At 37.8% G+C, this 21,454-nt stretch overlaps 1 protein-coding gene across 1 annotated transcript in view; it reads right to left on the bottom strand.

Moving 5' to 3' along the window:
- gcl (germ cell-less) overlaps positions 1 to 21,082 on the bottom strand; it is a 70,623-nt gene extending 49,541 nt beyond the window's left edge. Inside the window, exon 1 of the mRNA XM_073991947.1 lies at positions 20,616 to 21,082. The gene's annotated coding sequence lies outside the window, so the exon portion shown is untranslated. The remainder of the gene's footprint in view (positions 1 to 20,615) is intronic.
- Between the last annotated feature and the right edge of the window lie 372 nt (positions 21,083 to 21,454).

Here is a 21,454-nt window from a genome sequence, read left to right as displayed (position 1 = left end):
CTCCTCAAGACACTCGAACGACTGATCGATCTGGAGATTAGGAGCTTTGTAGACACTGCCTCGCTGAGCAACTCGCAGCATGCCTACATGAAAGGTTAATCTGTCGAAAACGCTCTTCATGAGGTCGTGGGTTTCATTGAGAGAAATATGGAGAATTCAAACTTCACCTTGGCAGCTTTCCTGGATATAGAAGGAGCCTTGAATGCATTCATCTCTCGCTTAAAGCGGTCAACACCCCGGAAGCCCTGATATGCTGGATAAATAGAATGCTGGAGAGCAGGATCATTAATTCCAGTATTGGGGAGTTGACGATAAGGAAAACAGTAACTAGAGGTACCCCCCAGGGAGGTGTACTCTCACCGCTGCTGTGGCTACTTGTGATAAACAATATTTTGGCGGAATTCGACAATCAGGGCATCAAGGTTGTCGCATACGCGGATGATGTGGTTATATTGATAACTGGCAAAATCTTGTCCACAATATCGGAGCTTATGCAAAGAGCTTTATCAAAGCTGTCCCGTTGGGCCACCGAAAATGGGCCACCCAACGAAAACAGAACTTGTATTGTTCACCAGAAAGCGTAAGCTCGGCGACTTCATGCCACCAACATTGGATGGAGTGCAGTTACATCTATCTCCTTAGGCCAAATACCTAGGTACAATCCTGGATTCTCAATTGAGATGGAAAAGGAACGTCGAGGAACGGACGAAGAGAAGTATGATTGCACTTTATTCATGAAAGAATTCTATAGGGAAAAGTTGGGGATTAAATCCAGCTATTATACACTGGCTGTATAATACTGTTGTGAGACCCATCTTATCCTATGGATGTCTTGTCTGGTGGCATGCGCTTCGACATAAATCGAACTCCGGCAACATAGACAAGGTGCAAAGGGCAGCCTCGATCCTGATAACTGGAGCTTTTAGAAGTACACCACAAGCAGCTCTAAATGCGATGCTAAACCTCTTGCCCACGAGACTTAGCATCAAAGGTCAGGCAGCACGTAGTGCCCTAAGGCTACATGAATTGAATCGTTGGCGTGACAGCACCTATGGTCATGCATGCATTCTTCGGGAGCTAGGACCAAACCTTAGCTTAAATCTGCAGGGGAAATTCAGCGACTACTTATCACCAATCCATAGATTTGAAGATTTTGAGGTCGTTATCCCTAGCAGAGAGGACTGGATCCGTTGTACCCCTCCTCTGGACGGTCTGGCTTTCTATACAGACGGTTCCAAGATGGAAGAAAGTAGCGGAGCTGGCGTCTACTGCGAAAAGCTTTGCCTCGAATACTCATATAGATTGAACAGCGACTGTAGTGTTTTCCAAGCAGAAATCTTCGCGATCAAAATGGCCGCAGAGTTGATAAAAAGTCTGAATGCTGAAATCTTTGAACCGGTGACTATCTTCGTTGATAGTCAGCCGGCTCTTAAAGCCATCAAATCCTCCCATATAAAGTCTGAGGCCGTTCTTAAGTGTAGAACTGCTTTGGCGAACCTCACTAACGATGTCCGACTCTGCTGGGTACCGGGACACTGTGATATTGTGGGAAACGAGAAGGCAGATGAACTGGCAAGACATGGATCCCAATAAAAAAGTCTAGAAATCACTGATTCAATCAAACCACCCATATGTCACCTTTTTCGGAGAGTGGAGACGTTCTTTGAAGGACGAGCCAAGGAACTATGGCATAATGAACCAAGGTGCAACGTGTTAAGGGCCATTTGGCCGACTCTATCAACAAAGAGAACAACTTCACTTTTAAGTTAGAATAAGTCAGAAATCAGGGTATTGACGGGAGTCATTACCGGTCATTGCAACATCCGAGCTTTTATCGGCAAATGGCAGGATGATGGCGTGGACTATTGCAGGCTCTGTGAAGATGAGGAGGAAACGGAGATGATTGAGCATATTTTATGTCGTTGCCCGATGTTAACTCGAAAGCGATATAGATTAACAGGAATATGCTTTCCTCCAAGCTTAACCTTCTACTCAAACATGAAACCAACAATCATAAACAACAACATCATCAAAAATTTGAATTGGCTGGGACGGCGCGACCCATAAGCGTAACTACTTCTCTGACAGTTTTCTACCATCACCAAATAAACCACCCTCTCTTTCTTTATTATATCTTCATCTTTTAATAATCCATTTATTATTACTTTCCCAACCACACCCTCTTTTCTTTATTCTTCTCTCTTTTCTCTTCTCTTGTCTTTTCGGGTAATTCTGAACCTCTTTTATGGATGATCACAATGGACCGAAAGGTCTCGGAGTGGCGTAGTCAATATATATATAACCTAACCTATGTAGTCAGGCAGAACACAGTCCCTTGCCTTATTTTTGTGATCGGTTGTAACGAAATACAAAATTTAGAGTACCTATATAATATAAAATTCCGTGGAGAGGCCACTCTGATGTGTCATAGAGTCCACTGAGAATTAAATAACTTATTTTCCCCCAATTCTAGCATGTTTCCATTAGGTTTAGGCCCTATGCTCCACAGGAAGCGAAGGATAACAGAGGAAGATTGTTTACATTAGAGCTTTTTGCCAAGCTAACCACTTTCCCGACAATTTATTTGGAGTATGTATATGCTGGACAACGTATATCCCAGTACAATATAAATTATGTACTATTTGATAAACCCCTTCTATAGTGGCCTGGTCATACATCGAACTATCAGGTTTTTAAACCAATAAATTTGTTTAAATGTAGAAAATGTTTTAATGTAATAATTTATAAAAAAGAGAGAATCATCTGCTGCGAATTTGTTGTGAAACATGTTTCTTAATTTAATGTCATTTTTATTTTAAAAAATTATAAAATTATTAATAGTTCAAAGTTCTTTAAGTGCTCATTTTTGTGTTAAGAAAAACTCTTGCAAGATTTTCTATGGCTTAATTACGTCTTACAATAAGTCAGTGTTAATTGCTTCTAAGTCAACTTAAATTTTGAATTGCTAACATATTTAACTTAAAGACATCATCTCTCTACGACAACTTTTGACGCCACAACAACGCAATTACTTCATTCATTCAACGCCAATGAAACCCCAACAAACAAGGGGGGCGGGCACAAGAAGATTTACTTTGGTCAATGTTTGCGCTATTGTTTAATGTTTGCGTGGTAATTGTTGGGTATACTTTATTTAGTGTGTCTAAACTGCCAAGCCGTTGTGGCTTAAATACGTTAAATGACGTAATGCAATACCGGAGACCACAATAGTACACAACATGTAACCAATACAAAGATACCAACCAGCATTTTCTTAATTTGTTGCTGCTATTGTGGGGAAAACTCTTCTCCCCAACAGCAGCTGTGAGTTGTGGGGTCCGGTGCATTTAAACCAAAACAAAAAGGTAAACCAGTTTTTTTCTTTATTTTACTATCAAAATACAACTTGGTTTATTTTTTGGCGGCTTTTGTTTTGAGTTTTTTTTAGTTGCACGACATGCTATAGTTCGCCATATATGTATGTAGTTATGTTCAGAGTTGGTTAAATTCTGCTACCTTAAGTGGTATGACGTCATTTTTGCTTGGAGGAGTTTTTAAATGGCTACTTAACTTATTTTGGTTGTTTAAAATTCATTAAATTTCAATTAACGTTTTGGTAATAAGTGTGACCTACGAGAATGAGAACATTCCCCGATATATAGTTGGATAGCAAAGTAAAGAGTTTGTTTAATTAATGTGCATTCGTTTATGAGTTTTGAATTTAAATGCCTTTTGGCAATGCATAGACAAAAAAAAACATCAAACCGAATCGAATTAGTATTCAATGTTACACGAACTTGAGTTAGAAAAGATACACAAGGCGTTATACGGAAGAGGTTAGATCCATAGAGAACATTTATTTGAAAGGCAAGTATTTTTGGAAGATTTATAGGAGTAACAAAAGAAGATAATAGTCGGGCTGTTGAAATGCTGCCATAAAAATAATAATAATATATATATATATTTTTTTTTTTTGCGGCGGAGATGGGAAAATGCATTAGGCATTCACGTTGGGCCATCCCTCAACGTGGTATGTCGGACTCGATCTTCATACCGACTAAAAACCCACCTCCTCTGCTCTGGGAGCTGCATCCACCTCGGCACCGCTTTTGCATTACTTCGAGGTGGCTCCCAGGCCTTCTTCTCATTCTTGCTTGCTCCGCTTAATTCCTCGCTTCAGGTTGCTCTATTTGCGTTGTCTAGGTCTGTTTTCTTCGCTCTCAGCAGTGATTCACAGTATCTTGAAACGGTGATCCAGTTTTCATTGCTTACCAGCATTTTTTGCACAATATTTTCGGCTGATAGTATGCCTGTTTCTGCCTCTGTTGTGGCCCGGGCATCAGACCATCGGCTGCATACAAAAAATGTGTGGTCTACGTCATCAATGATATCTTCTTCTGCGTAGAGACAAAAGGGGGAGTTGCATTTTCCTTGTCTAAACAAGTACTTTCGGAAATACCCATGTCCGGTAAGCATCTGCGTCAGGTAGTAGTTTACCCTTCCGTGTTTTCTGTCCACCCAGGGTTTGATATCGGGTATAAGCTTCGCCGTCCATCTACCACGAGTTTCTCTGTTCCAGCTTGTTTGCCATTTTATTATGGTTTCATCTTTTATTTGAGAAATTTCTTCTGCTGCATGTTGGGAACGTTTCATTTGGTAGATTTTCATCCGCTCTTCTGCCATTAAGTCTATGGGTACCATACCCGCTATGATCTGCACAGCTGGTCCTGAGACTGTGCGGTATGCAGATGCAACTCTCATTGCCGCGGTTCTTTGCACCGCTACTAATTTTTGTGTTCTGGTTTTAGTAGAGAGGCTCGGTGCCCAGACTTCACATCCGTAGAGTAGGATGCTATTGCAGGTTTCCATCAATAGTTTTCTTTTATTGGGGAGTGGCCCTCCAAAATTTACCATCAATCTGCTCAGTTGTCTTCCAATTGTGGTAGCTTTTTCACTTGCGCGGTTTATCTGCGGCGTGAATGACATTTTATTGTCAATTTGAATTCCCAGGTAAGTGACAGTCTTCTGCGTGTGGATAACAATGTCGTTTACCCTCATATCGACTTCAGTTGGTATATGTTTTCTAGTGAGTAGCACCAGCTCAGTTTTGTGCATAGCTAATTCTAAGCCATGTGTCTCTAACCATGCTTTGGTTCGGATCATCAGCGTTGAGCATCCTCAGTGTTTCTAGCCTGAATTACTGCGGCTATGTCGTCAACATAACCTACTAAAAACGTGTTATCAGGCATATCTATTTTTAGAATATCATCATAGTTTATATTCCAAAGGTCAGGACCTAGGATAGAGCCCTGTGCGGCACCTGACGTAATCTGTTTTTTTTTCCTTTTACCCTCAATTGTGTTATATGTAAGTACCCTTTCACTCAGGTAACTTTTGATTATCTACAGAAGGTATGCAGGGACTTCAAATTTTGTCTCCATGGCATTTATCACGTCTATCCATCTTAGGCTATTAAAAGCGTTTTTTACGTCTAGGTTGGCAAGTAGTACTATCGGTTTGCTATAATTATTTCTTTGTTGCGCGGCATTAAATACATCGACCACTTCCTGTATAATATAATAATTCAACCAAATCTGCTACGATTAATGCCTGCGTCCAGGCCCCGCTTTACTTTTATGCACTCGCGCCAAGGTCTTTCTTCTTTTCACGAAGTACGTTTTCAGCAAATGCTCTTATCAGCTCCCAGTTTCTTTCGGTTTGTTTCATCTTTTCATTGACATTTGCAGAAGTAAGGGCACCAATCTCAGCTTCTAGAGTATTCCGTCTATTTTCCCAACGTGCACAGTGGAAAAAAGTATGTTCAAGAACTTCTTCGTCTTCAAAGATACAATACGGCGAACTGCACTTCCCCATGTGGTACAAGTATTTTCGGAAGTAGCCGTGTCCGGAGAGCATCTGTTTAAGGTAATAGCTTATCTACCCTTGCTTCCTGTTGTGTTATTTTTAAACTTCTGGAATAAGTTTATGCCTCCATCTGAGTTTTGTATCGTTTAACCACCGGCGTAGCCAAGTCTCCATTGTTTTCCGTCTTATCGGTGACATCGGCTCGTAGTAAACTGCACTCTGCGATCCGGTCATGAAAGCCTTCCTTCGTTCCATTACCAGTAAGTCTATTGGAATCATACCTGCCATTACTAGATTGGCTTTTGAGGAAACTGCCGACGTCACTCGGAGCGCGGTTGTTCTTTGGACGGACAGTAGTTTTTTTGCTCGAGTATGCTTTTGTAGCGTTGCTGCCCAGATTTGTGAGCCATGGAGAAGTATACTGTTGATCACCTCCATTAATATTTTTCTCCTGCTAGGCAAGGGTTCGCCAATATTTGCCATCAATCTACTGAGTTGCGCAGTTATTTTGGTCGCCTTTGCTGTTGAATTCTCTATCTGTTTAGAGAATGTGAGTTTTGTGTCTATGTTCATTCCTACATACTTTAATCATGGCTTAGACTGTATGGTTATATCTCCTAAATCGATTTCGATATCAGTATTGATATGTCGCTTTGTAAGCAATAGGGCTTCGGTTTTTTGCATTGCCAGTTGCAAACCGTGAGATTCTAGACAGCTTTTTGTACGGATAATTGTTTGCCGGAGCTTCCGTTGCGCCTCTTCAGTGTTCCTCGTTTTTATCACGGCCGCAATGTCGTCGGTATATCCAACAAGGAAGGTGTCATCTGGCATTTCTATTTTTAGAATTTCGTCATATGTCGCATTCCACAGATCAGGTCTCAGTATTGATCCTTGTGCGACACCAGAGGTAATTTGCACATTTTTCGTGCCTTGATTGGTTTCATAAATTAATATGCGGTTCCTGAGGCAGTCTCGTATAATATTCATGAGGTACTACTTCGGAGCTTTGAAGAATTTTGCTCAGCGTTTCTAACACGTCCACTCATCGCAAGCTGTTAAAAGCATTCTTGACATCTAAAGTTGCTAGCAAGATAATCGGTCTTGAATAGTGATTTCCTTGTTCTGCGCTTTCTACAGTACATATGACTTCATCCAGCGCATCAATAGTAGAGTTTCCGGGACGAAAGCCATACTGCCTTCTGGAGAGCCTACATGCCGCTTTTATTGCGATTCTTTTTTATTAGCCTTTCAAACATTTTACCGGCTGTATTAGGGATACCAAATCGAAGTCAAAAATCGACTATTCGATCTTTCGATTTTTACCTTCAACGGGATAGTCGACTTTTCGATCATTCGATTTTCACCTTTAACAAAAACGTCGACTTTTCGATCTTTCGATTATGATCAAAGTCGACTAAAATCGATTTTTGATCGATTTTATAGCTTTTTTGGTACATATCGCTGTGAACAGAGGGTCTTATTATAACTTCGCAAGTAAAAAGTATTTGCAAGTTCTTGTAAGTACTTGCAATGCTTCTCAGTTCTCTTATACTGTACAAGTTTGTTATCGAACTGCATTTTGTACAAATTTGTACAAACTTTTGGGTTATCGTACAGACCTAATATTTGACATATAAAGTACAGTACACATTGTCAGTTTTGAATGACGATTTTTTGCAATTATCGATAACTGTCCAACCGTCCAGCAACCACAAAATATTTTGTGGTTGCACGATGAATGACAAAAACGAACGGCCACACTAGCAAGCACCAACAAAGCTGTCATTCAAAACTGACAATGTGTACCCAGCTTAAAAAATGTTGGATAAGAAAATCGAAAAGTCGACCTTTCATGGTCATTACCAAAGGGTGACTTTGATTTTTAGACTTTTCAAACCAAAAAGTCGACTAATCGATTAATCGAAAGTCGACTTGCCTATCCCTTGGCTGTATCCAACATGCATAATGGCCTATATGATGATGCTGATGAAGGATCATCCTTTCCCTAGGTTATTAGGGCCAGTTTTTACACCTTCCATATGTCAGGGAAGATACCCTCAGTTAAGCACTTATTGTACATAGTAAGTAACACTTCGGGACGCGATAGCGCTATCGCTTTTATGACCTCCGCTGGTATTCCATCGAGGCCGGGTGCTTTCTTGTTTTTGAGACTGCGAGCGGCAGTTTGTAGGTAGTTCTTCAGCGGAAAAAAGTGGTATATTTGCGATGTTTTCCGGTTTCGTTTAATCGCTTGTGATCTCGAGTTTTGGAAATAAAGTGCTTACTATATTTTGCATCACATCTTCATCCATCTTGTCAACCGACCTTCTCCCTCCAAGATTTTTCATGGATAATAATAACAATAATAATAATAATCATGTATACCTATATACAATTGCGAAAGAAGTCAAATGCAGATATAATGCATAGAAATCTATGGATAAAAGTTTGAAAAAAAAAAAATAAATAAATAAAAAGCCTGTTTTCGTGACAATAAACACTTTGTGTGTAGTGCCTCTCTCGAGAACCGTTGTCATAGCGTTTATTAGGGCATCGAGTTACATTACATTGAGAAACAATCAGGTCGGTTTTCGCGCCACTCTAGAGCAATGCCGTGCTTTGATATTGTTAAAGTTACGAAGTTTTTCGGCAATTCACACACACACACACGACCCGAACGCAACGAAAGAGCACACAAATGTTTTGATTTGTTTTTGTTTTGCAGCATGCGTGCATACAACGTTACTAACACACTGTCAAAAGTTGCAAATATTGAGAATTTTGTGTGCCCTCTTCTTGGTCGGCTGTGCTCTAGAGAAACAATGTTATAAAGTTCATTAGGGCATGGAGTTCTTTAATATTAAGAAGTATAGAAATTGCCAAATAAAGTGGCCAACCCACACGACAAATAACGACTATTACAGTATGCTCACATTAGAGCTGTTTGTCGTGCTTAGCAAAATAAATGCGTCCTATTTTAAGATACATATTTAAACATTTATGATTGATTTTTTTTTCGTAGAATAATACAAGTATAAATAATACAAGTCTACTTAAAACAAAAACCAGTTTCAAAGACACTTCAAACACTTCATGACATTGAAATAGTTGCTGTTGTGTGGTGGACTTCAAATTGTATAACTAATGTCACAGCGCAATCAACAAAGTTCAATGGCTGTTTAAAAAAACTTATTGAATTCCATAGTAAATTTGATGGTGAAGTAATTACGCATTACTTGCTGTCATAAGTACAAGGGGGCGACGCATGCGGTCACTTCTGGTTACTTTGAACGTGGGTTTGTTGGCTCATTAGTATTCAATGGTGGTAAATAGGCGCATGTCTATCATAGCTTCAAAAAAATGAAGTTCAAAACGTGTTAAAGTTCAGATAATAAAGCCGCCTTACAAAAATAAACAAATTGTTGACGAACTTTTCTGTTAATGATGTTTGTCATATGAACAGCTGTAAAAATTCAAAAGAGACCGCAACAACTTCCGTTTTACGTTAAATTTAATGATGGTGATGGAATTTGAAATTGGAGTAGTTAGTAAATCGGGATCTTTTTAGTGAGAAAGAGGAATAGAAATAAATGTAAAAGAATGTTTACATTGGAGCTTCTTGTGGGGTTTAACCCACTTTATTTAAAACCACCAGATTTGCTAAATCCAGTACAATATAAACTTACGATTATATAAATAAGTAGTTTTTTGTGGCCTGTTTTAGATTTTGGCTCGTTAACCGTTAATCTTAACAAAGTCCTCCGTTCGTAAAAAATAAGTGTGAATGTCATACAGAGTTGATTTTTTCTTCACATTAGGCCCGTTCCGAATGCGCATTGGTCAAATGTTTGCGGGTATATATTTTTGTTTTTCTAAAATCACCTGCCTTCTTGTTTGCCTTTGATTAATACTTGATGGTAGCACTGTGGCAAATAAATATTTGACACTTTTTGACAAGTATTTGCCCAAGGTGGCCGTGCCTTAAGGATTATATATTTCTATTTTCTTTCTCGCCTTAATAAGTGTCTTTGACAATTGATGGTAAAGAAATTATTAGATAAACAACATCTTAAGTGGCCTGGCCATACATCTAACACAAAATTATTTGCTCTAACTTTTTTATGGGGAAAACATTAAAAACCCTCATTGGCATAGCAAAGGCTTCTAAAAAAATAACACATCTCAATTACACCATTCCAACTCGTAAGAAACCACCTATTTTTAATAAATTTCAAAAAAAGTTCTTGTAACTCAGGGAGTTTAGACCTATAACGTGGTATTTTGATCGTTATATTTCAACAAACTGAGTCAATACTTACGAGTATAATCTAACAGCTTTTTCTTTGAATTCTTGAGTACAAATTGTATTTGAACAAAATGTCTCAATGTTAAGCTGTCTGGTTGATGTGTTTTTATTTTACCACAAGTAAATCACATCAGATCACACAACCCTATCAATATCTAACATTGCATGCAAAGTAACATATTATTCATTTGTTGCTCTTGAGTTTCGAACCTGAAACTCTTCGAAATACACAAGCAAGCAAATTTTATTGGTGTCGCGACTTGCTAGCCCACTAAGCTATTCCATGGCAAGGGAAAAACATTGCTACAAAGTTAAATGTAGGGAAAAACAACAACGAAAACACAATGTTCAAGTTGTTATTATCCCACACACATGAATGAATGAATGACTGACTGAATGAGTGGAATAAAGAAAATAGGTGAAGAGCTAAAAATAGACATTGAAAATATACATAGTGACGGAGTGATAACACAGTGGAAGACTTTTTGTAATAAATGAAAAACAATATTTTGCAGAGGGAGACTCAATAAATAGATGACTTGTGTTGAAGTGTCTGTCTGTTTTTAGCTGATCTGAAAATGGGCAGAGACTGCAAAAGGTCTAGAGATCGAACCTTTTTTACATTAGTTACTGCGGAAATTGTTATAAAAGAAGCAATACTGTGACAACAGAAAAGTGATACATACATATTAATATGCATAATGCAAGGCTCCTTCTGCTGATATTTTTGTAATAGTGAGTGAATTTAACCCACATTTTGATATTATGGAAATTATTCCCGGCTGACAGATAAGAATGGTATTAGTTCATTTTAATTCAAATCTGTAGGGAACCAAAATAACCAACACTGGTAAAAACCTTGTGGGAAATCGGAAGTGTGATGTGGATACGAATAATACCTTTTTAGCATATCCAATCCTCTACTTGAGACTTGGTGACTTCTTTCCGCCCAAATGAAACTTTGGCGACCTATCCATGGTCGGTAAGACCACCAAAATATCGGTAAGAGCCAACTAGAAGTACTTGAGGAATGGCAGTGGGTGAACCCATTACGCGCATGAATGAAAGAAACAACCAAAAGAAATATTAATCTCCCAGGAGATCACAGTCATATACCAAGGTAGCACTTAATATTTAGACAGTGTTTCAGAAACCTCTTGAGGCCCTATGCTCGTCAAGGAGAGAAGCGAAAAAAGAGGAAGAAGAAGTAAAAACCTTGCAAACTACAAACAACATTTCAACATTTAGTAGCCTGGATAAAAAGACCATGATACATCTCCTTCATCTGAAAAAGCTGCCCAAATGACCATAATAATAAGTTTTTATACCCTCAGCATTTATGCTAACGAGGGTACATACACTTTCATACGGGCAAAATGTGCCTCATCGAAATAATGGTTTTAGAACCCAAGTATGTTTGGACGAAATGTGTTTCAGACAATTTGGAGTCGATTGAGCAATGTCCGTCCGTCTGTCTGTCTGGATGGCTGAAGCGCACGATAACTCTCGAAGGGATGAACCGATCCGCAGTTTTGCGCTAAAGTACAAGGAAATTATGTCCAAAGCTTCGGCGACAGCAGGTGCGAGTCAAAAGTTCTTACAAAGCCATTTGTGACTACCATCAGAAACGAAATTGGTAGCCTTGGGATCCTTGCATTTGTTTGGGAAGTTCTCATTACCAATTTTCTTGATTTCGAAGAGACCAGCTCCAGACCGACATCCTCTGCAGACATTTCTGGTGGCACGCAGGCACGGGCAACGCGCAAATGACCCCTTTTACCCAAATGTCTAATGGGAGTAATACAAATATTATTTTATATTATTATATTTTTTCTTTTCAACTCATAGAATTCGAAGAATTCTTAGTTGATACGTGCTGACATGTTGCAAAATATTTTGATTTTGGTATGGCTTTCGTAATATTTTGCCCAAACTTAGTTTAAGTTCGAAGATGGGCTATATCGGTCCACTCCTTCCGGTACCTCCCACACAAAAGTTCAAAAATGTTCGGAAAATTTGTGCGCACGATAACTCTTGAAGGGAGTAACCGATTTGGTCCATACTTTGCACATCGTGAAATTTGTGCCTGACTTAGATAAGGTTTTAATATGGACTCAATCGGCCCACTCCTTCGGGTACCTCCCACACAAAATTTCGGAAAAGTTCAGTTTAGGGCCATCTCTCGAATCGCTTTGATTTTTGTTTTAGCAACTTGTATTCACTGCCCCCAATACGACGGTACAAGCTTCATTAGCGGCAAGTCCATACTTCCTGAGAAAATAGCCTGAAAGTTACAAGAAACCCCTATGACACCGTGTGTAGTAGTTGGAGTGCAAGATAACTCCCGAACGGATCTTCCGATTCGGTCCAAAATTTGGCCTTAGTAATATTTTGTCCAAACATAGTTTAAGTTCGAAGATAAGCCATATCGGTTAACTCCTTCAGGAACCTCCCCCACAAAAGTTCAAAAATGTTCGGAAAATTGTTCCTACGGTAACTCTTGTAGGGAGTGGCCGAATTGGTCCATACTTTACACATCCTAATATATCTACCAGATATAGATCAGGTTCAAATATGGACTATATTTGTCCACTCCATCCGGTACCTCCCACACAAATTTCGGATAAGTTCATTTTAAAACCTGATATCGAATCACTTTGATTTTTGTTGAAGCAGCTTGCATTCGCTGCCTCAATTACGATGGTAAAAGTTTTTTTCAGGGGCAAGTCCATACTTCTTGAGCAAACAGCCCGAAGGGTGTAAAAACCCCTATGGCATGGATCTTAAGTCCTAATCAACATTTCTGTCGGTTCAAACGCCCAAATTTTTTAAAAAATTGTTTCAATATACACAGGCTGAGGGTATATCTCTGTCGGCAAAGCTGACTGATAGTTTTTTACTTGTTCTTGATGTCTTTGATGGTTCATCCTATTCCTCACAGGCAATTTACTTAGTCAACTAGAAGCCGAATGAACAGATAATTGTGATAAGCTGGACACACAACCCCGTTGATTTAGCCCTGTCCGTCTGTCTGCTGCTGTAGCAGAAGGAAACCTGCCTTGAAGCATAGTTTTGATGCTGGGTTGGCAACGCTGGACGAAAGACTATGCTTTCGGGTCAATCGGGTCTGTCTGTCTGGCTCACTGGTTCTCACGATAACTCTCCAACGAATCCACCGATTTATGTCTGAACTTAGATCAAATTCGATGATGAATTTTTCCAGCAGGTTGTCCTCGCGACCCCTTTTACGACTGTACATTTTTTTCGGGGCAAGTTTATAACCCCTAAAAAATCATTCCGACATTCTAAGAATGAGTAATCGATTTGATCCAATATTTGCACATGAGAATATATTTTCAGACCTAGATAAGATTCGTGTAATTCCCACACAACATTTGAAATTTTTTCGCAAACGTATAGCTAGCTTTTGAATCGTTTTTAAATTGTCTTCATGGCTACTATTACGACGATACAATTTTTTTACGTCATGAGATAATAGACCCAAAAAACTTCCGTCATGAACTAAAATAAATGATGCGCACAAAAACTTGCAAATTGAGTATCTAATTTGTCCGAAACTTTACACAACCTAAAATTTCTTGCAAACGTACATACATTGAGTCCCCTTTGTCGGATAACTAACATCTTCGGGTACCTTTCGAAAGAATTGGTTTGCACATCTTAATATTTCAAGTTCAAAGATGGACTATGTCCGACAAATCCTAACTAACCTCCCTCACAAAAGTTGACAATTTTTACTTAAGTGCAGTTTAAGGGCAGTTCGAGGATCGTTGTGAAAATTTCAGGTAGGTAGGTAGTAAATGTTGTTCTGATTACAGCGATAAAATGTTTTTAGGGAACAGGCCCATGCTTCCTGACATAATGTCCCAAAAGCACTTAAATATCCTACGGTAACAAAATAAAATGATTTGCGACAACTTTCGAAAGAAATGACTGCCAAAATTTGGATGGATTATGTCGGTTCACTCCTCCTCCACAAAAGATTCAACACTTTTGCTCTTTAATCCAATTTAAGGCCACTTGTGTAGCATTTTTAATAGCGGTTAGTCATTGAGATTATTACATTAGGGGCCATTATTAAATGTTGCCTTTTACTATTGGATGGATTTAAAATAGCAAAATAAAGCAATTTGGAGGACTTCAAGATATAATTTACACATTAAAATTCAATGTTAAGAAGGTCCTTCTTCAAATTTAATGATCACTTTTAATTTTAAGTTAACCGGAATCCTTTAAATCTGTTCGAAAAATCCAATAAATAACAAAAGAAGACTTGTAATAATGGGGGTATATGTTTTTTGCCAAGGGAACCATTAATCCCTGAGATATATGCCGCAAAATATCCCAATAATCAGGGCCACTCCTCCACAGTATATGTGGATAGCCAGATTGCTCTAAAGGCATTAGGGTCGGACTCCATTAAATCTTAAAATTATAGGAGTATCTTAAAAAATGTTGATATTGTTGTTAAACTTTGTTGTGTATCATGGCACTGTAGCGTTGATAGAAATGAGACAGTTGATACTAGCAAGACGAGTTTCCCCAGTTTTCTGACGTTCAGGTTGACGACTGTGGCAAGCCGCCACTTCGCTTCTTCCTCGACAAATTCAATAAGTTCTACTTGGATAAACCCGCAAAAATCTTGAAGACCTGGATGGAAGGCATCGAGGGCAATCTAACCGGCAATCTGACGGCGTAGAACTACGTGCCTTCTCTCGCTTAGCAAGTCAAAGATCAGAATTGATGGACGGGTCTTTACTGGACTTTCTTGATTTATGACAAGTGAGAGGACAAAAACATTGAGTACTGCAGTCTATGTGAAGTTGTGAAATGACTGAAACAATCGAATATCTGCCAAGTCTCATTGAAAATGAGCCACAAAATACCCAGCCAATCTCAATCAGCTTCCTCCAATTTCATTATGGACACAATTAGTACAGAATTTCTCACCTTGGAAGTAAAACAAAATCTGAACAAGTAAAAAAGTATCAGTCGGCTTTGCCGACAAAGATATACCCTTAGCCTGTTTATATTGAAACATTTTTTTCCCAAAAAACGTATGTATTTAGGGGGTTTTAAAAATTTTGGGCGTATAAACCAACAAAAATATTTATTAGGATTAAAAATCAAAAGTTTTGCGTAGGAGATACTTAAAGGAATGGATCAACATTGACCATTATGGAAGTGGTTCTCCAGCCACTACATATGGCGCCATGGGGGTTTTTTACACCCTTCGGGCTGTTTGCTCAAGATGTATGTACTTGCCCCTGAAAAAACTTTTACCATTTTAATTGAGGCAGCGAATGCAAGTTTCTTCAACAAAAATTAAAGGGATAAGATAGCAGGTCTTTAAGTGAACTTATCCCAAATTTTGTGTGGGAGGTACCGGATGGAGTGGACAAATATAGTCCATATTTGAACCTGATCTATATCTGGTAGATATATTAGGATGTGTAAAGTATGGACCAATTCGGCCACTCCGTTCAAGAGTTACCGTACGGACAATTTTTCAGAACATTTTTGAACTTTTGTGGGGGAGGTACCTGAAGGAGTGGACCGATATGGCTTATCTCTGAACTTAAACTATGTTTGGACAAAATATTACTAAGGCCAAAATTTGGCCCGAATCGGCAGATCCGTTCGAGTGTTATCTTGCGCTCCAACCACCTCACACGGTGTTATAGGGTTTTTTTTTTGCAACTTTCAGGCTATTTTCTCAGGATGTATGGACTTGCCCCTGATGAAACTTGTACCGTCGTATGGGGGGCAGTGAATACAAGTTGCTAAAACAAAAATCAAAGCAATTCGAGAGCAGGTCCTAAACTGAACTTATCCGAAGATTTGTGTGGGAGGTACCCGAAGGAGTGGACCGATTGAGTCTATATTGGAACCTCATTAAATTTGGTCATCTAAGTTTGTTAGACATTTCACGATTTGCAAAGTATGGACCTAATCGGTTACTCCCATCAAGAGTTATCGTACGTACAAATTTTCCCCAGTTTCCCCAGTTTTCTGAGGTACAAATTTTCCCCAGTTTCCCCAGTTTTCTGAGGTTCAGGTTGACGACTGTGGCAAGCCACCGCTTCGTTTCTTCCTCCACAATTCAATAAGTTCTAAGTGGAAAAAGTCGTAAAGATCTGGAAGACCTGGATGAAAGGCATCACAGACAATCTAACCGGCAATCTGAGGACGTAGAACTAACTATGTGCCTTCTCTCGCTTAGCAAGTCAAAGATTAGAATTGATGGACGGGTCTTTACTGGACTTTCTTGATTTATGACAAGTGAGAGGACAAAAACATTGAGTACTGCAGTCTATGTGAAGATGTGAAAGAGACTGAAACAATGGAATATCTACCAAGTCTTATTGGAAATGAGCCCAAAATGTCCAGCCAATCTCAATCAGCTTCCTCCAAATTCATTATGGACACAATTAGTACAACATTTCCCAACTTGGAAGTAAAAGAAAATCTAAACAAGTAAAAATGTATCAGTCGGCTTTGCCGACAGAGATATACCTTCAGCCTGGGTATATTGAAACAATTTTTTTCCCAAAAAACGTATGTATTTAGGGTTTTTTTTTAAATTTTGGGTGTATAAACCGACAAAAATATTTATTAGAATTAAAAATCAAAAGTTTTGCGTAGGAGATACTTAAAGGAATGGATCGACATTGACCATTATCGAAGTGGTTCTCCAGCCACTACATATGGTTCCATTGGGGGTTTTTTACGCCCTTCGGGCTGTTTGCTCAAGATGTATGGACTTGCCCCTGAAAAAACTTTTACCATTTTAATTGAGGCAGCGAATGCCAGTTTCTTCAACAAAAATTAAAGGGATACGATAGCAGGTCTTTAACTGAACTTATCCCAAATTTTTTGTGGGAGGTACCGGATAGAGTGGACAAATATAGTCCATATTTGAACCTGATCTATATCTGGTAGATATATTAGGATGTGTAAAGTATGGACCAATTCGGCCACTCCCTTCAAGAGTTACCGTACGGACAATTTTTCAGAACATTTTTGAACTTTTGTGGAGGAGGTACCTGAAGGAGTGGACCGATATGGCTTATCTCTGAACTTAAACTATGTTTGGACAAAATATTACTAAGGCCAAAATTTGGCCCGAATCGGCAGATCCGTTCGAGTGTTATCTTGCGCTCCAACCACCTCACACGGTGTTATAGGGTTTTTTTTGCAACTTTCAGGCTATTTTCTCAGGATGTATGGACTTGCCCCTGATGAAACTTGTACCGTCGTATGGGGGGCAGTGAATACAAGTTGCTAAAACAAAAATCAAAGCAATTCGAGAGCAGGTCCTAAACTGAACTTATCCGAAGATTTGTGTGGGAGGTACCCGAAGGAGTGGACCGATTGAGTCTATATTGGAACCTCATTAAATTTGGTCATCTAAGTTTGGTAGACATTTCACGATTTGCAAAGTATGGACCAAATCGGTTACTCCCATCAAGAGTTATCGTACGTACAAATTTTCCGAATATTTTCGAACTTTTGTGGGGGAGGTACCGGAAGGAGTGGACCGATATAACCCATCTTCGAACTTAAACTAAGTTTGGACAAAATATTACGAAAGCCAAATTTTCGACCCAATCGGTTGATCGGTTAGAGAGTTATCGTGCGCTCCAGCCAGACAGACAGACGGACGGACATTGCTCAAATTGTCTGAAACACATTTCGTCCAAACATACTTGGGGTCTAAAACCATTATTTCGGCAAATTTTTCCTGTAAGAAAGTGTATATACCCTCGTTAGCATAAATGCTGAGGGTATAAAAAAAACCAATGTGTACGGAATGATACAGATCTCGATATTAAAATAGCCGCAGGGGTTGATATTATCTAATCTAGTTTATAGATTTCATTCGAATCTTCTTGAAATGTTTATCATCAGTAGTTCTGGAAGTACCATTCACAACGATAGAAAGAGGGATATACATATACGCCCAAAATTGACTAAATTGACAGTTAACCTGCGACATACTAAAACGCGCAAAGTTTGGCCAAGCTAACTAACTATAAACACAAACAACTCTAAAGGGGCTTGTTGCAAAATAATAATCTAAAATGCTCATGATTACTGATTCCATAAAATTCTATTTCTCTTTTCCTCGTTTCAGATTTCCAGCTTGTTTGTTAAAGTTTTTTCCAAAATGTAATCCCTTTAAACTGACTAGAGATGATGTGGATTTGTTCATGTATTTTCATGTAATAATTAGCCCAGATTTCTATTGTCATGGAAGTTATATCCAGTAAAATATTAATTAGATTACGTATTTATACCTGCTAAAGATTTTCAATGCAACCTTACCGTTTATGACCTGCAGGTGTGTTACTTCACACAGGTAGTTTCATGGTAATTTTTGTAATTGCACAAGATAAATAGAGCAGAAAATCATAAATTTGAATAAAGTAGTTTTGATTTTGAACAACAAATTTGCTTGCATATCATTAGATAATCTGTTTAAGGAATATCCCAGAGGTTAAATATTACAAAGATATTAAATACTTTGCGAGATTGTTATTAATGATAATGGAATTTCCATTTGTGTTAATGAACCATCCACTTGCAGGTCTTCATTATAAGGATTAATGATAGTTTTATGAAATTTCCCCATGATTTGTTTAAACGTTGTCCTTTAACATCACGGTTTTTGTTGCTAATAAATCATGTTCTTATTCATTTACCTCATTATCTTCTAGAATTAGTTTCTCATCTTGTATATATAACAATTTTTGAGATAAGAAACTCAAATAAAGACTTGAAAATTGCATAATTAACAAATTAAAGCAATGGTTTCATTTGCAAATGTGTTTTTAACATGTGTTGCGATAAGGAATTCAAAACACAAAGTATTTAAACATTTGGTAAGGTTATGGTATTAAAAAGAGAGAGGCGAAATAGCTAGAACTTAGACAAAGGCAAGGTGCCAATATTATTAGCTTATCGGTATTCAAAACAATGTTGGCAAACCACAGTGAAAAACCTCAATCAATTGATACATTTAGTGGTTATATGACGACGATAAATGATGTCTTAATATGGGAAAGTGAAACAAATGTCTGCAATGAACATTCGAAATAAATTTGCGGAGAAGTAGTTCTAAAAGATAGAACTACATAATTTGGAAGTCGTTTCTTTCGATAATTATCATGCCAACCACCCATTTTTGTTGGCCACGAAGTATTTTATTTTTTTTTTTTTTTATTTGTATCGTCAGGACTTGCCCTCGAAAAAAAATATATTATTGTAATAAAATCACAAGGACTGGACTACCTTGAAAGAACATTTTCAAAACATTCCTCGAACAGCCCTTAAACTGCTCGTAAGCGAAAATTTGAACTTTTGTTAAAAAAATGCACAAATAGACCTAGAAAAACATAAATAGTCATTAAATATCTCTAATAATTGCAAGAAAATAAACCTTTCATTTATCTGATAGTCCTTCAAAAAGATTGTTCGTCCTTCATTGCTCCGAACCTCCGTCATAACTATTTTGAGAATTTTGTGATATTAACTCTAATTATCCAAAGTATAAGAATTATCCTCCTCGATAAACAACATATGGTGCCTTAAATTGACTAAAATTTTCTAAAAATATTCTAAAATTACAAAAAAATGACAATTTTGTTTATAAAATCTATGATTTTTAACGACTTGTCCATGATACCCTGAGACTTGAACTAGTTTTGCATCACATTGTTCGCTTGGACGGGACATAAAATGTTTTCGGTTCCAATAACTTGGTGCAGCGACTTTTAGTTTCAATATTATTTCATGTGGTAAGAATTTGCAGCTACGTACACCAACCTTATATTATTTATGGTCATGATTATTTCACTGACCAGTAAAAATGGATGGGAGCCACTTGAAAATTCCATAAAAACGTGCACACAACAAGCAACACAACGTTTCAATATGTAAGAAATAAGAAAATGCAATCAACCCTGCCAACATTTTATGAATTTTTGGAAGATTGTTTGAAAAGATGAATCTTCTGTTATTCCCAAAAGCGATCATTTGACAATTGTTTACATTTTTTCTTATCGATCGATATAATACTCTTTTGAATCTATTCTATTCTTTTTTAATTTTTCTTTATATTTCGATCTTCCTAAAGATCTTCCATATGAGTATTCTGGGATTCTTCCTCGAGAATCGCCATCCGGACGGGGATTCTCAGAAGAGTTTCAGGCGAGCTCTTCCGCGATCAAATTGACCTTCACAAAAAATCGCGATATATCTTTAGGCGATTGAAAATGTTTGCAGGGATATGAGAAATAAGAAAATGCAATCAAATGCGGCAATAAAACACACACAGTCACAAAATCAATGTATCACAATTGTACTACAATCTCTGGGAAAAAATGCATGATGATTTAAAAAATGTCTGGAAACAACTTACCACAGCACGCAAAGACAATTTTCACACACACGATAATTGTAAATGCAAATATAATTTTCTTGTAAAATCCTGTCTCTTCTATTTGTAATCTTTTAATTGAGCAGTACCAAAATTCAATTCACTAAACAAATCTTTTTTTATTTCAATTCACTTTCAACCAAAAACAATAACAACAATTGAAACGCAATTTGATGCGTTTCCTTTTCTATGGCTCTCGGCTCTCTCACAATTTTCTTTTCTCTCTTTTTATGGATTTCTTATTTATTAATAAATTCATGAAATTTTATTGTTAAATCTTGTTATAAATTTATTTTCGATTTTGTTTTACATCCGCGACATCCGCCGCACGTCTTTACTAACGACAAACAAACCGACTAATAAAAAAATTACAATTTTTGTTTTGTTTATGTTTTTGTCATCAGGTAGTAGGTAGTCTCTTCTTCTTGTTTTCTTCTTTTCTTTCTCCCACCGAGTACTTGGTAATCGCAACTGGCTGGCGAATGAAGGAATAGGAGGACAAGAAATTTTTACGAATGAAGGAATAGGAGGACAGTGAAATTTTTACGAATGAAGGAATAGGAGGACAGTGAAATTGTGGGTGGTAATTGTTGGTACTGGCGGCGTTTGAACACAACCAAGGCACAATTATAGAGTTTTTACATTAGCACAAATATGAGGTTTTAGAGCTGTTGCTTCATTTATTTGCTAAAACAGTCAACATTTATTTATTTTTATTTATGTATTTAAAACAGTCAACATTTTTCATCATTTACCATACAAAAATAAATGACGATGGCTACGTCATTTATTCTAAACAACGCACGAAAACACCATATTAT

The sequence above is a fragment of the Musca autumnalis genome, unplaced genomic scaffold (genome assembly GCF_047663935.1).
Source record: "Musca autumnalis isolate F117 unplaced genomic scaffold, ASM4766393v1 scaffold_5, whole genome shotgun sequence".
NCBI classification, from domain to species: domain Eukaryota; kingdom Metazoa; phylum Arthropoda; class Insecta; order Diptera; family Muscidae; genus Musca; species Musca autumnalis.
This window is presented reverse-complemented; position numbering and strand designations above follow the sequence as displayed.